The sequence below is a fragment of the Pinus tabuliformis genome, chromosome 7 (genome assembly GCF_031772625.1).
Source record: "Pinus tabuliformis cultivar Carrire ecotype Pingquan chromosome 7, CPIR1, whole genome shotgun sequence".
Lineage (NCBI taxonomy): Eukaryota > Viridiplantae > Streptophyta > Pinopsida > Pinales > Pinaceae > Pinus > Pinus tabuliformis.
In genome coordinates, this window is record NC_142293.1 from 1,891,545,784 (window position 1) to 1,891,553,480 (window position 7,697).

A 7,697-nucleotide genomic window follows, 5' to 3' on the forward strand; every position below is an offset into this window, starting at 1 on the left:
GGGACCAGTCATGATGATTGTGTTGGGGGCCTGTTTGGCATGGAATCCCCCCACAACATGTTTTGGGGCTCAAAGCCCAAGTTTTGGTCAAATGTATTGTAAGACTCTGTGAATTGCGGCCGCGGAACGCGGAGTATAGGATGAGTCATAGGGTTTTCCGCCCTAAGTATTGTAAAGTAATGTAATGTCATGTTGGCCTACCCATGGTCAGCGGACCATGGGATTGTATAAATAGAGCGAGGCTATAAGTTGTAAAAGGAAGCATATTGAAGAGATAGATGAATACGCATGGTTTGAGCATAGAGTAAGAGTCTAAGTGTATGGGGTTGTTGTAGGAAGAGGCTCTGTAGCTGAGTGCGCAGGGCAGTGTCGAGTCTGTAATCTTGAACGAAGAATAACAAAGAGAAGTTGATTCCAATATCTATGCATCTGCTTGTGTATTGACTTCTTTACATTTATACTGTTTTGTTTATCACGCGCACTTATATTATTACTGGATATAATATTAATTATCACTAGTCTTACACAAATAAGTTAAGTAATCAGGTAATAATAGATTAAATAGCAAGGAACTTGGGTATAATATGGGTCGTGCCTCGAGTAGGGTTGCGCAGAAGTAGCATCACAGGTTGTGAGGGACTAACAAGTGCGTGTAGCGATATGTGCCCAGGGTCAAACCATGGACCTTCAGAAGCTCATCAGACATCCTTAGGGTGTGGAAACATGGTTCTATCACCCTCCCATACTACTTCGGGTGAGACCTCAGTCTGCGCTCTATAGACTGTTACCAAAACGGCTAGTGGTGCCAAGATTTTCTTGGCTAAATCACCTCTGAACCTGGGTCGGGCCCATATGGATAAAGATCAGTGGATTGTGGTAGATCTAGGTACTAAACCAACGATAATGTCCGATGAAGAATGGAAGAATTTGGATCAGAAGGCTAAGAGAACAATATGATTGTGTGTCTCAGATTCAGTATTATTGAATGTATCAGGGGAAGCTATGGTGAAGACTTTGTGGGACAAGTTAGGGACTTTGTACCAATCTAAGTCTCTATTGAATAAATTGTTCCTACGAAAAAATCTGTATAACTTGAGGATGAAAGATGGAGACTCGATGATAGAACATCTAAACACATTTAATGTTGGGGTAAGTCAATTATTATATGTTAATATTAAAATTTCAGATGAAGATAAGTGCATCAGTTTGTTGTGTTCTCTAATAGATTCATGGGATAGTTTGGTTATTACAATAGGTAGCAATGCAACTTCCTTGCAGTTTGATGAAATAGTCTCATCCTTGCTGACGGAGGAGATGAGACATAAAAATATGGAGAGCCAAAATGGTGATGCCTTGTTTTTACGAGGACGATCCTAGAACAGAAACAAAAATAATTCATTGAGTGGGAGATATAAATCTAGAGGGAGATCTAAATCTCTAGGAAATCCTGTAAAGTGCTAGAAATGCGGAAAGGAAGGGCACTACAAAAGGGACTGTAAATATAAAGCTCCTGACAAAGGAAAGGGATCTGATGATGCTCCTTCTACAGAGGTGAAAACCTCCTCAGATGAAGGTGGGGATTTGTACTTGGCTTCTTCAAGTACACATGTATATCATGAGGCATGGTTGATTGACTCAGGTGCATCCTTTCACTTCACTCCCCATAGAGAGTGGTTCTATGAGTATGAGAAATATGATGGTGGTGATGTCTTCTTAGGGGATGATAGGAAGGCTAGAATCGTTGGTCATGGAAATGTAAAGTTGAAGTTGCAAGGTGGAAGGGTTAGAACACTTTTGGGTGTTCTGCATATTCCTGCATTGGCCAGAAATCTGATTTCTGTAAGCAAGTTGGATGATGCAGGTGTAAAAATAGTGTTAGAGAAGGATACCTGTAATATGTTTCGGGGAGCACTGATATTGATGCAGGGAGTTCGGATTGGAACTCTATACAAGCTACAAGGTAGCACTATTGTTGATGGGCGCAATAGTTCTGTGGTTCCTAAAAGTGGAGAAAAAAATCTAGTGGTCTCTGGAGAGAAGACCATGTTGTGGCATCAAAGGCTTGGACATATTGGAGAGAAGGGCATTCAAATACTTCATGGTAAAGGTATGTTAGAAGGTATGAGTAATAGATCTCTGGATTTTGATTTCTGTGAAAATTGTGTATATGGGAAGCAGAATTGGGTTAGTGCACAGTGATGTGTTTGGACCAGTGAAGGTTCCATCACTAGGTAAGTCTGTGTACTATGTATCATTTATAGATGACTTCTCAAGGAATACATGGATATATTTCCTTAAGAATAAATTTGAATACTTTGACAGGTTTAAAGAATTTATGGCTCTAGCAGAAAACCAATGAGAGAAGAAGATAAAGGTTATGAGGACAAATAATGGTGGAAAGTTTTGTAGTAAGGAATTTGAAGAATTCTGTAAGAAGTGTGGTATAGCACGGTAGAAGACTACTCCATATACACCTGAGAAAAATGGAGTTGCAGAAACAATGAACAAGATGTTGATGGAAAGGGCAAGAAGCATGCTCAGTGGTGTTGGGTTAGGACAGGAATTCTGGGCAGAGGCAATGGAGACAACATGTTATTTGGTCAAGAGATCACCTTCATCAGCATTGGTGGATAAGACTCCATAAGAGGTATGGAATGGTAAGAAACCCTTTCACATCTGAGGGTATTTGGATGTGATGCATATGTACATGTTCCAAAGGAGAAAAGAACCAAGTTGGATAGTAAATATGAAAAGTGCATATTTATTGGGTATAAGGATGGTTTTAAGGGTTATAAGCTTTGGAACCGAGTAACAAGGAAGGTTGTGTACAACCGATATGTGGTGTTTAGAGAGGTGAAAGATGTTATTAAACATGAATATCAACCAAAGGAACCTGAGAAGATATAGTTTGAGCTTAAGGAGGAAGAATCAGACTCTACAGCAGAAGGGAATCAAAAGATGAAGAGCCACAAACTCCGGGTGTGAGAAGATCAGTTCGAGAAAGAAGGTAGCCAGAAAGGTATAGTCCATCTGCTTTCTGTTCAAATTTTATTTTATCTATTACTGATGATTATCCCAAAACTCTGAAGGAAGCTGTAGATTCAGAGGATGGAAAACTCTGGAAAGAGGCCATGGTTGATGAAATGGCATATTTGCACAAAATTGAGGCTTGGGATCTGCTGGAGTTTCCGGATGGAAGGAAACCCATTGGCAGCAAATGGGTGTTCAAGAAGAAGACAAATGCAGAAGGAAAGGTGGATAAATACAAAGCTCAGTTAGTAGCAAAAGGTTTTACCTAGGTGCTGGGAATTGATTTTGGTGATATGTTTTCTCATGTTGCCAAGGTAGCTTCTATTAGATTACTTTTATCTGTTGCTGCTGCCTTTGATTTTGCGGTAGAAAAGATGGATGTGAAGACACCATTTCTTCATGGGGATCTGGAAGAGGAGATCTACATGAAGCAACCAGAAGGCTTTGTAGTGAAGGGTAAGAAAGAACTAGTATGCAAGTTAAAGAAGTCTCTGTATGGGTTAAAATAGTCACCAAGCATGTGGTATCATAAATTTGATACATTTATACGGGGACTTGGCTTCACCAGAAGTAAAGCAGATCACTGTGCGTATTTTAAATTAATTGGTGACCATGTTATTTATCTGGTCTTATGTGTGGATGATATGTTGTTGGTTGGAAATGACAAAGAAATTATCCAGGATTTGAAGACCCAATTGTCCTCCAAATTCAACATGAAATATTTTGGTGCTGCAAAATATATTTTGGGCATGGAAATTAAAATAGATCGGGCAAAGAGGAAGCTCTGTTTAAACCAAAGGAAGTATGTCGAGACAATACTGCAGAGGTTTAATATGCAGGATAGTAAACCGGTGAAGGTTCCTATTCCTGTAGGTGTAAAGTTATTTGTTGAAAAGTGTCCCAAGACACAAGAAGAGGAAGAGGACATGTTTCTTGTTCCATATTCTAGTGCAGTTGGTAGCTTGATGTATGCAATGGTCTGTACTAGACCAGACATTGCACATGCAGTGGAAGCATTGAGCAGGTTTATGTCAAAACTAGGGAAGGAGCACTGGACATCAGTGAAGTAGGTTTTCAGGTATTTGCATGGCACTCGTGATTATGGTTTGCGTTACCAAGGAAGACTAGGATTGGAAAAAGTTTTGGATATTCGTGGCTTTGTTGATGCAAACTCGGTTGGAGATCTGGATCAAAGAAGATCTACAAGTGGGTATGTGTTTAACCTATTTGGAGGTGCAATTAGTTGGATGAGTAAGAAACAATATGTAGTGGCATTATCAACTACAGAGGTAGAATACATGGAAGCCACTCATGCAAGCAAGGAAGCAGTTTGGTTGTAGAGATTGTGTTCAAGTATGGGGTTAGTACAGGGAGCTATAAGGATAGACTATGACAGCCAAAGTGCAATTTTCTTGGCAAAGAACCTTGCTATCATTCAAAGATAAAGCACATTGATTCTCAATATCACTTTGTGAGGGATATGATAGAAGACAAAAAGGTGTTGCTGGTAAAGGTGGACACCTTGAAGAATACTGCAGATGCATTGACAAAATATGTGAGGTCTGAGAAGTTATCATGGTTTAGAGAAACAATGGGCATTGCAAGGCTGGATAAATGACTAAGCTCTCCTGTGCCCCCCTGTGGAAAGAAAGCAACAAGTGGGATAGTGTTGGGTTGTCTTATATTCTTTCCACAACTAGCTACCCTAGTTAATCGGGGGGTTAGAGGGGGGGTGGAGGCCCCCCTTCATTGCACCGATTGCACAGCGGGGGGGTCACAGGGGGGGCGACACCTACCTATAGTTTTGTGAATGGATTTTTCACATGGTTTTGGACGTGATGGTTTCCGGTCCATGGTATTGGATGCTTTGGCATGTATAAATATGTATTGTAACATTGAAAGGAACATAATGAAAAATAAATCTGGTAGTCCTTAGTTTGGGATTCAGGGGAAAACATTTGTGTATATGTGTTTTATGTGTTATGCTCTTGCATTGTTTATTTTTGTGTTTTAGAATTTGTATGCAGGTAATTTCTGTATGGGGTTAAAACCTACACATTTACTAGTGAAGTTTTAATCTTTCTCTCTCTCTCTCTCTCTCTCTCTTTCTATATATATATATATATATATATATATATATATAAAGCATTTATAGAAGGCAATTATTATGGTGTGGCAACTAGTTAATAAAAATGCCATTCACTAGAGTTAATGAGGTGAACAAGTCAGCTCATGATGAGACATCTTGTCCTTTGACCTAAAGGCCAAAGGCCATCATCCTAGATTGGTAACCAAAAGTGGTAATTTCACTCCAATAGATCCTATGATCATGGTAGGCTGGCTCGTGATGAAACCTCCTATCCTCTGTTAAATGGTGATTTTTATTGATATTAGTAGATCACTTAGTAAATGGGGTGGCATGTCAACTCCTTAAGAGCCAGGGATGATGTAAAATGTATTATAATAATTACCTTTTCGGCTTTCTAATTTTTTCCTCAAAAGTTATGATCGAATAATATTTAGAAATTAGAGTGAAAGAATGCTCCTTAAGTGGTGATGGGAGGAATGCATCATGAGTATTTTTATGAATTTTCTATAGTACCAAAAGGGATTAAAGATCTTGGAAATTTCATAACTTTGATAATGATTTCTAATAAATCATTCTTGAATGACAACCATTAAACAAGTTAGTTTTCCACAATCGTATGAAAGGAAAGCTAAAAGAAATGTTCCTTACCCTAAATAAACAAAAACATTAATAAGCTAGTGTAAATGATAATCACATGTGAAGAAACAATGGCTGTAGTTAAGGAAACAACATTGTGGCTAAGGAAACATCGACTGAGATGAAACAAATGAGAACTGTGATAAAGGAAATAGTGGCTATGACTAAGGAAACAACAATTGTTCCTTAGCCTAAATAAACAAGAACATTAATAAGCTAGTGGAAATGATAATCACATGTGAAGAAACAATGACTGTAGTTAAGGAAACAACACTGTGGCTAAGGAAACATCGACTGAGATGAAGGAAACAACAACTGTGATAAAGGAAATAGCGACTATGACTAAGGAAACAATGAATGTGATTAAGGAAACAACAATTGTGATTGAGGAAACAACAACTGAGACTAAGGAAAAAACAATTGTAACTAAGGAAACAACTGTTGAGACTAAGGAAACAACAACTATAACTAAGGAAACAACGACTGAGACTAAAGAAACAACAACTATGATTGAAATATCAACGATTTTTCCATATTAATCATAAAAACAAAATAAAATTATTTACATTATGTACAAAATATTTCGAAGAAAAATTTACCTGGTTAAGAACCACAGGGAAATTTCCCCGGCCAACTACAACCTACAAATTGGCATCATTATCAATTTCGTGAAGGAAATATTCTCAAGTAAGTGGTTGATGGTACGAACAGAGTCGATACCCATTGGCAAGGAATGAAATACCAAAATTATCAATTGTGGTAAGGCATACCATTCCATTGTCATAAACCTCAGTAATTTCGTAAGGTCCAAGCCACCTTATTTGAAGTTTATTTAGAAAGTCTTGGAATCTGGAGTTGTATAGCAGTGTCCAACCCCATTTATGAAAGTTTTTCTTTTTAATCAATCAATCATGCCATTTAGCTCTCCGTTTTTGAATTATGGAAATACGTTATAAATAAATAATATGCATTTCATCCATTTCATTGAGTTGTTGTAAGTGTTATTTCTGTGTTTCTGTAAGATCCAATCTGACTTCTTTGGCAGTTATGAGAGTCTTAACTTCTAACTTAATTGGAGAAATGTGTTCCTTACCAAAAATGAGCAGATAATGTGAATAGTTAGTTGTATTGTGCCAGGTTTTATGATAGGCCCATAAGGCTTCTAAAATCTTGGCAACCCAATCTCGACGATTTATAGATATTGTTTTAGTTAAAATCACCTCTAAGACTTTATTGGTGCTTTCCACTTGCCCATTCTCTTGCGGATGGTAAGGAGAAGTGATTTTGTGTTTAATGTGGTAATTTTGCAATGTGGTTGAAATTTTATTAGTGAATTGTGATCCCCCATTTGTTACAAGCTCTCGAGGAAGCCCATATTGAACAAATAGTTTGAACAAAAAATTGATGACTTCTTCTTCTGTGGCCCTTGGGAGTGCTACGAATTCCAACCATTTAGTCACATAATATGTACAAGCTATAATATATCTTTTTTTTTTTTTGAAGGTGGATTAAAGGGGCCTACAAATTCCATTACCCATCTTTCAAACGGTTCCAATACAATTTGTGGTTGAAGGGGAATTTCATTAGCCTGAATGGGATGACCCATCATTTGAAAGCTATGGCAACTCTGGACATATTTCTTTGCATCTTTAAATATTGTGGGGCGAAAATAGCCCATCTTTAATACCTTGTGTCCAGTTCTCCAATCAGAAAAATGACCTCCACAGGGATCATTGTGACAACCCCTGATGATATCATAAATTTTGTCTTCTCTAAAACATCTTCGAATTTGAATATCAAACCCTGTATGAAAAAACTAACCATCCATCCATGAAAAGTGTGCATTTCACTGAATGATAAGCTTATTTTCCTGGGATGATAGGTGTGATGGTAATTTCCCGGCTAGTAAATAATTTGCAACATCAGCGTACCAGGGCATTTT